This window comes from Salvelinus sp. IW2-2015, linkage group LG35, assembly GCF_002910315.2.
Source record: "Salvelinus sp. IW2-2015 linkage group LG35, ASM291031v2, whole genome shotgun sequence".
NCBI classification, from domain to species: domain Eukaryota; kingdom Metazoa; phylum Chordata; class Actinopteri; order Salmoniformes; family Salmonidae; genus Salvelinus; species Salvelinus sp. IW2-2015.
In genome coordinates, this window is record NC_036874.1 from 7,689,955 (window position 1) to 7,698,903 (window position 8,949).

Genomic DNA, 8,949 nt, shown 5'->3' on the forward strand with positions numbered 1-8,949 from the left:
AGAGAGAGAGAGAGAGAGGAGAGAGGAGGAGAGAGAGAGGAGAGGAAGAGAGAGAGAGAGAAGAGAGGAAGAGAAGAGAGAGGAGAGAGAGAGAGAGAGAGAGAGAGAGAGAGAGACCCGAGAGAGAGAAGAGAGAGAGAGAGAGAGAAGAGAGAGAGATGAATGTATAGAGAGTGCACAGATGAGTGAGTGTAAAAGTGGGGGAAGGAAGAGAGAAGAGGAACATGGAGAAAGAACAGACAGACGGCGTAAGAAAGAAAGCAAAAACTCAGAACTTAAAGGAGGGTGGGAAGAAGGGGAGAGAGGAAGGAGAGTGGGAGGCTCGTAGGGGATTAAAGCCCACAATTCACCCCATCCAATTGTTGTTAACATTCAGCTAGAGTAGCTGCTAACTCTTGCGTGTGTATTACAGTAAAACATTAAGAGGCTGGTATCATGGGATTGAGGGAGAGAATTGGACAATTGGTTGTCTGCTGGAAGCGCATTAAGGGAGGAGATTGAAGATGGGAGCCGGAGAACTCCTATTAAGTTATTCAACTACAGGGCACAATAGTTACAGCCATACAGGCACCGTATGTGAAGATTTCCATTTGCTCCGTCCTGTGAATCATCCATACAGCTATTGTGCGTCACGGCAGTTTTACTACAGGATTTACAATTTTCACTCTTTTCAATGGAGCAGACCATTTATGCAGCCAACTTAGGTGTGCGGAATCAGGTATGCACTATGCATGGTCTCTTCCACCTGGCACCCTTGTGATCAAATCATCCACCAGTTAAGCTGGTTGAGGCTGATAACTCTTCTAAGATACAAGCAAGGATGGAGGGGGGGGAGAGGGGGGGGGGGGTGGCTTTGGAAGTAGCATTGAGTGCAGATTGAACAGGATAGCGTGTGGTGTTACACACTACCATTTCAGATATAATTTGAATGGACTGGGCTGCTTTCTGAAACTACAGTCCCTTTACATAGGTACTACCTGATGTAATATAGCTGAAATCAAAGCAAAATCACATGAGTCATTTCCCCTTTAAAATAATTGTCTTAAGGCATCTGTGTGGAGAGATACTTCTTGGCACCAACAGCACATTGTTATCTTCCTCCATTTACCAGCTTAGAGGCAGCAACAGACCTCCTGGGTCGCTCCTGCACAGTTGTAGAGGGGCCATTAAATAAGACAGTAACACCTGGAAGAAAGGAAGAGGTGGCGAGAGAGAGAAAGGGAGGAAATCCAGCTCTGGCAGGAAATGTGGTAGAGGATGCTTAATATCACACAAAATAAAATAACTACCTCTGGTTCACCACACACCTGTCATATTGTTGTAGAGAGTGGGAGAGGAGGGGCCATTTGTGGTTGGAATAGATTAAAGTAATCTTGTTGAAGAAGTATCACCACGTACAGGAGGACCTGGCTGGCATTATAAGGGCTAATTTCTGCCATTGATTCAGTGAACAATTTTTTTGCCTACATTTGGTTACAGTGCATGAATAATACATAAGATCCCTAATTAAAATGCCTTTGTCTTTGAGTTTCCTCTTTGTAACAATAGGTAGGCCTAGGCCTTGAAGAGCTGTAGGTTATGATGAGAATGGCTGGCAGAGCAGACAGAACTTCCGTGGTCAAACAAGTTGTTCTAAGATTATCATAAACACTCACAGGAGCATTAAGGACGTGAAGTAATTAGGTGCAGCTACTACGAAAAAGTGTGCAAGCAATGCCGACTGGAGCTTCACTTACAGCGGTGGTAGTTAGTGATGGGTCTTTCGCGAACGAATGTCTCTTTTTGAACAGATTTTTTGGTGAACGACGGGAACCGAATCGCTTCGGAGAAAGAGCCATTCATTTGGCTTCCCGATTTGCATACTGCACTGCTTTTTGATTCTGTAAATTACTAAATTATTCTCTAGAGGGTGACTCCAGACTGCAGAAACACATAGTGGCGAGAGTGCGTCAATCTGGTCCACACTTTTTTTTGATGGCTATATAATAATCTGGCCAGGTAAATATGTATTTGAACGCACATTTCCCGATCTGACATAATGGTAGCCTACTTTTTTGGATTTGTAATGGATATTTGTTATTTGTTTCATGGTTCTACGTAGATTTTAAAGCATTTTAAAAGAAGAGGCGTTTGGGAACCAAATGAGCCGCCTCTTTTACGTGAACGGAGCCAATGAGCCGGCTCACCGAAAAGACTCCGAATGCCCATCACTAGTGGTTGTGTAGTTTCTCTCTCTGGTGACGTCCATTGATGTTTTCATTTGAATAGAGAGCGTTGTAACGGTGCCCCCTAGCGAATATTTAGAGAAAAGTACATGAGCGCATGAAAACCTAGTCAGCTGTGGTCAAGCCTATTCTGTCTGTGTGACAACACACAGACAGAATAGGTTCGGCCGACAACTGAGGGAAGGGGGCACCGTTACAACGCTTTACAACAGAACTAAAGCTTTGAAAATTAAGTGTTTATAGTTTTATCATTGGCTTGCTTTTGCGCGCGGGACACAGGAAGGCTGTGACGGCCTAGGCCAAAAGTGGTAAGGCTGGTGCACCATATCTGTGAATAAAAAAAATGTATGAACAAAATAAAACTATAGTTTTAGTAGTTATTCAAACCAACCTGTTCTCAATCTCAAAGGATTTGGCTTTTGGGAACAGGCTACGGATAGATTTGGCCTACTTGGACAATATGCCTATAGTCTGCCCTACAGGCTAACAACATAGCTGATATATACTCTCCCCTTCAGAGTTTACAGAACAGTAAGCAGGGCTGCTCGTAACCAATTTACATTACCTGAGGGCTATAGCAACGTTTTAAGGGTAAGCATACTGTAGCGACCCGCACAGACAGCTGTGTGTTATGTGTTAGGCTAGGAGGTGGTTGTGTTGTACTTACCAGTACCCAGTGTTCGCGGGGTCTGACATACCAATCAACCTGCTATCTGCCAATCACGGGAATGCCTGGAATGTTCTGATGCCGGGCATCCTGGCGGTTGGCGGAGTGGCGTGGAGGGGGGTTGGACAGAGGGATGGAGCATTGGAAGTTAAGACCAGGTTTAGCCTTTGTTCTTTCTCTTAAGTCTGGCCTTCACAAGAGAAGGTCACGGTTGGCTTGTGGGTTATCTCTCATTTATTTGGCGTGGGCTACGGCCAAACAGTAGCCTGTGTAAAGTTGGGTTAATAAACCGTCAATTTGTAAACTCAAACCTCTGTCTGGACAATTGTTCCTTTATGATCTAGTCAGGTCATTACATTGGTGTCAGAAGTAAAAACGTTGATAKAAGTTAGCCAGCTAGCTAGCTGACTTCTGTGGCTAGCTACCGTAGGTGAGAACGGGGTTGAAAATGCTTCGAGGGAATCCGAAAGTGAAGGTGGAGGTAGGGGACGATTATGGCCAAGGAGGTGCGTGTGCATGGACGTCAGAGGATCTGGCTGAGGAGATCGCCAGGGCGTCGGAGCCCAGAGGCCGCTTGAGGGACGTTAGAGTGATGGCGGTTGAAGCGGGCATGAGTGTCTCGTCGACTGTGCTTCGCGCGGATTCTGGTGGGCGGACCGAAAGGGTGACATGGACGCGGCGGGACCTGGAATCTGGGGCTCAGGATGTAAACAAACATGACGGCGCCCAGTTCCCGGCTGCGTCCGTATCTGTTAAGACCTCGAAGTATTCCGGTAAGGCGGATTGGGAAGCTTTTCATGCTCAGTTTGAACTGTTAGCTCATTTTAGTGGGTGGTCGAATGGAGATATTTGATATTGATTAGCCCCGAGGACAGACGTGATTATGGTGCTTTAGTGGGAGCACTGAGGAGGCGCTATTGACAGTGTGCACAGCCCGGGCTACTGCGCTCCGAACTGAGTAATAGACGCAGGCAGCCTGGAGAGCCTCTACGGGTGCTAGCTAATGACATTGAGAGCCTCTCTCGGCGGGCATGCTCACATGCCCCCCTCCGTGCAGAGCGAGCTAGCACGGGACCAGTTCATACAGGCGCTCTCTCCTACGGAGCTGCGCATACAGACCCAGCTGGCTCATCCTGAGTCATTGCAGATAGACTTGGAGATGGCTTTGGAAAGGGAGCTGGTGTGGGCTGGGGCTTCAGCTGGGGCTTTAGTGGGGGTGCAGGGAGACACACCCTCTGTGGGGGTGCAGGGAGACACACCCTCTGTGCGAGCTGGGGGGCAGAGCAGCCCAGAGATGGAAAAGCCTGCATGGGTGGCTGAAATGACAGAACTAATTCGTGCTGTGTCTCTACAGTCGGCACGAAACACACACCCTGGTCCCAGGGTCTGCTGGGGTTGTGGCCAGCCAGGCCATCTGCGCCAGGGTTGCCCCTTGTCCCCCAGAGCTCAGGGAAACGGCTCGGGGTCCGCATAGACCGGGTAGTGCGGACCCCTGGTTTTCTATCCCAACCACCATCTTTTTCAGGAGGAGCCCACCGGCACAGACGGGGAAGCAAGGCTCCACTTCCCCCAGAAGCAGATGAGGGCAAGCGGATGGAGCCTGTTGTTGTGGTGGGCCGGACCTGTGTTGGGGACTTTTGTCATGTCCCTGTCACTGTGGAGGGGGTGCCCTGCTCCGCCCTGGTGGACACTGGGTCCACAGTAACCCTGGTGAGGCCAGATATTGTGCCAGGTTGGACTCAGTGTGAGCCCACAACTGTGCAGCTCCGCACAGTCACAGGTGAGCTGGCAAACATGAAAGGGAAGGGAATAATGACTCTGACAGTAAGGGGCAGGACTGTGCGTCATCCTGTGTGGGTGGCGGCTGTGCAGGACCCTTGTATCCTGGGGTTGGACTTTCTTAGGAGCACAGGCTGCCAGTTAGACCTAAATAGGGGTACACTGAGCTTCCAGGAAGGGCCGGAAGTCACCATGGTCCCCCCCTAATGTCACATTCACTCAACCCAACAAACCCTTTACTCCAACAGTTAAAGCAGCAGAGACTCATGGCTGGCCCCCCTCCCCCACATCTGTGTGTGACTTTTCCCCAGCCTCCCTGTCACCTATGGCTGTGTGTTACATTCCCCCAGCTACCTCCACGACACAGCCCTCTGTGAGCCCGGGCCACGCACCCCCAGCCCAGCTACCCCAGATGGGAGAGGAGAGGACACTGTCTGCAGTGAGGGAGATATGGGGGAGGAACTGTGTTGGTCTTGACCCCGAGCAGCAGGAACGGTTGTGGCAGTTGCTGTTTGAATTCAGAGACAGCTTTGCGCTGAGTGAGGAAGAGGTGGGTCAGACTCATCTGGTGCAGCATGAGATCGACACCGGTGATGCTCGTCCCATCAAGATGCGTCCCCGCCGTATCCCGCTGGCACGCCAGGAGGCGGCAGACAAGGCTGTGTTGGAGATGCAGCGGGCAGACTTCATRGAGCCCTCAGACAGCCCCTGGGCGGCGCCAGTCGTCATGGTTCCGAAGAAGGGGGGCAAGCTGAGGTTCTGTGCGGACTACAGGCGGCTGAATGAGGTAACCAGGAAGGACTCATACCCCATACCACGTATTGATGAGTCACTGGACCTGGTTAGGGGGTCCTCCTGGTTCTCCTCACTAGACCTCCTCAGTGGCTACTGGCAGGTGCCCCTCTCCCCAGAGGCCAGAGCCAAAACGGCATTCTCCACTAACAGAGGACACTGGCAGTTCAAGGTCCTGTGCTTCGGCCTGTGCAACGCTCCAGCTACTTTCGAGCGTTTGATCGACAGGGTGCTGGATGGCATCCCCCGACAGCAGTGTCTGGTATACCTCGATGACATCCTGGCCCATGGCAGCTCCTTCCAGTCAGCCCTGGGGGCGCTACGGCGTGTGCTGGAGAGGGTGGCTGCCGCAGGTCTGAAGCTCCACCCCGATAAGTGCCACTTCATGAGGAGAGAGGTGTCCTTCTTGGGCCACCGAGTGGGGAAGGAGGGGATCAGCACCATGGAGGACAAGGTGGGGGCTGTCAGAGACTGGCCCACCCCCACCGACCAGCGTCAGCTGAAGAGCTTCCTGGGCCTGGCCTCGTACTACAGGAGGTTTGTAGGGAGCTTCTCAAGCGTCGCTGCTCCCCTGAACCGCCTGCTGCCGAAGGACAAGGCTTTCACTTGGACAGTGGAGTGTGAGGAGGCCTTCAACACCCTCAAACGTGCACTGATCGAGGCCCCCGTGCTCGCCCCCCCTGACCTCACCTTGCCCTTTATCCTGGACACAGACGCAAGCAATGTGGGCATGGGTGGGGTGCTGGCCCAGGTGGGGCCAGAGGGGGAGACAGTGGTGGCGTACTTCAGCAAAACATTTGACAAACATGAGCGCCGCTACTGTGTCACCCGGCGGGAGCTCTTGGCTGTTGTGGCTTCTGTCAAACACTTCAAGTACTACCTTGGTGGCCTGCCCTTTACTGTAAGGACTGACCACTCTGCTCTCCAGTGGCTRATGTCTTTCAGAGAGCCAGAGGGGCAGGTGGCACGCTGGTTGGAGGAGCTTCAGCCGTATGACTTCACAGTGGTGCACAGGGCAGGGGCACGCCACTCCAATGCCGACGCCATGTCCCGTCGGCCCTGTACTGCAGACGGCTGCTGCCACTGTGAGCGGAGAGAGGGACGGGAGAGATAGCTGTGTGCAGAGGAGGGGGTCTGTGCCACAGTGTGTCGGGCGAGCGGACCTGTCTGCTGTGAGCTGCAGACTGTCGACGTGGCTGAATGGGGGCACCAGCAGGGACGGGACACAGACCTACAGCCAGTGCTACAGTGGGTAGAGGCGCAGGTGAGGCCACCATGGGAAGAGGTGACAGCGCTCTCACTCGCGACCAAAGGGTTGTGGTCAAAGTTTGAGAGACTGCGGCTGGCTGATGGCGTGCTACAGCGGGCATGGAAGGAGTCGGCTATGGGAGAGGAGAGGTGGCAGGTGGTGGTCCCAAAAGCATTGCGGGAGGCTGTGCTCCAGAGTACTCATGGGGGGTGGGGACTGGACACTTTGGGGTCACAAAAACACTGCACTCCATCAGGGCTTTTACTGGGGGCAGCACAAGAGGGATGTGGAGGACTTTTGCCGCCGCTGTGACAACTGCACAGCAAGAAAGGGCCCCCCAGGCCGCTCTCATGCTCAGCTCCAACAGTTCCCAGTGGGGGCTCCCATGGAGAGGGTGGGAGTATTGTAATGACTCCTTCGGGTCATTACAATACTATCACCATCTAGAAAATGTTCATAATCACAGGGCTTTCTCAATCCATCCGTATTTACACTCACAGGGCTTTCTCAATCCATCCGTATTTACACTCACAGGGCTTTCTCAATCCATCCGTACTTGCAACACGAGAGACCTCCTTATTAAACAAATTAAATTGACAAAATTTTCCTGCGGGTTCTGAATACGAGTGTGCTTAGCATAGCATTATAATAGAGCACTTCACAAGCCAAGGCTACACCAATGCTCCAACACATAACATTGTTTTTTATTTTGCATATCTACAGGTTACACTTGCACTTCTAAAACCTGGTAGATACATATTTATATCTTTAAATATCTTCCCTGTGTCCGGCCTGCAATTTAATTTGTTTTAATAATGTACAAATCAACCCCCCCCCCCCAAAATCCATTGAAGGGCTGCTCCAGATGTTGCCCCTCCCATGACCTAGGCCTATAGAGCCTACTGATTTTATATTTGTCACAATGCACTTCATAGTCCACAGCCCTATATGTACAACTAGACAGTATATTGATTTATTTAAAACATTTGGACTTATATCACAGGGGGGCATGCCCCTCTTGAGAGATTCCCCACAATAAGCCCACACACTTTTACTTTTGGCATTCATAACCAAGATCCAAACACAGACTTACAGCACAGTACACACACACATTGGCCTGCTTTGTCTTCAGCGAGCTAGAAAGTCACCACTATTACCTTTTCTTTGGTACCTGCCAGAAACATGCCTTGGCGCTCTTATTTTAGGCCCTGCCACCCATTGAATTGACAGAGAAGTGTCTGAAGAGGGCCAGTGTCACGAGCAGGTGTTTGGCCAGTCAGAGCAGGAAGCAGCATTTTGGCGTTCGCTCCCGCAGTTGGACCAGCGAATTACATACCACTGAGGGACTGCAGGTAGGGGACCCATATTTTCACCCTCTTCTTCTGCTTTTTCTTTTGGAAAACTTTTGATATACTATGGGGAAACATTTGTGTTAGCGGGCTAAATGGTGTGGAACATAGATTCCGGACAATTTTAGGTCCGAGGTGCCATAGACTAGAGGCAACACTGTGCAGTGTAGTGTTTTATTTAAAGATGAGTCTTTAAAGGATAATCTTCTGCTATTGTAAAAGTATTCTGATCAACACTGACAAAAGAGTATTGTGTAACAGTGTGCTTAGGTAGGGAGGTGTTTGAGGAGGTTACCTGGCACTAAGACCTCAGGGTAAGAATGTAAAGTAACTCATTGTGCCTGTATATGTATGCATGATTTGTGTGCATGTGAAAATGTGTTTGTGATATAGGTGTGAGATTGATTTTCTTTTTACTCATTGGTTAAATACTACATGTAAAATGCAAGTACTGCACATGTGCTAGTTATAGAATAGAGCTGTGAGTAGAGCAAGATTTCAAAGGGGAGAATCTGGCTCTGTCTGAAAACCTCATTCATATTGTTTCATGTCAATCCTATTCAAGATACCCAAAAGGGATGATTTATTGTTTTTGGAAACATTTTGTGACAATGAATAATGAGGGACTTCATAGTTTTTAACATCTAGTTCATTCAACTTTTTCTTTCCTTACCGTTCCTCAGTAAAGCAGTTAAACTTGGCAGAAATCTGGAGGTTCCCAACCCCCTTAAGATGTACGGCCTGTACTTGGAAGCAGTGAATGATTATATRAACGAGTCGTACGGAGAGGATGTATGGAGACTGATAGAGGCCCGGGCAGAGATACCGCATCTCAAGTTTGTCCGCCATCAGATGTACAAGTACGGCCATATCCCATCTAACTGTCGG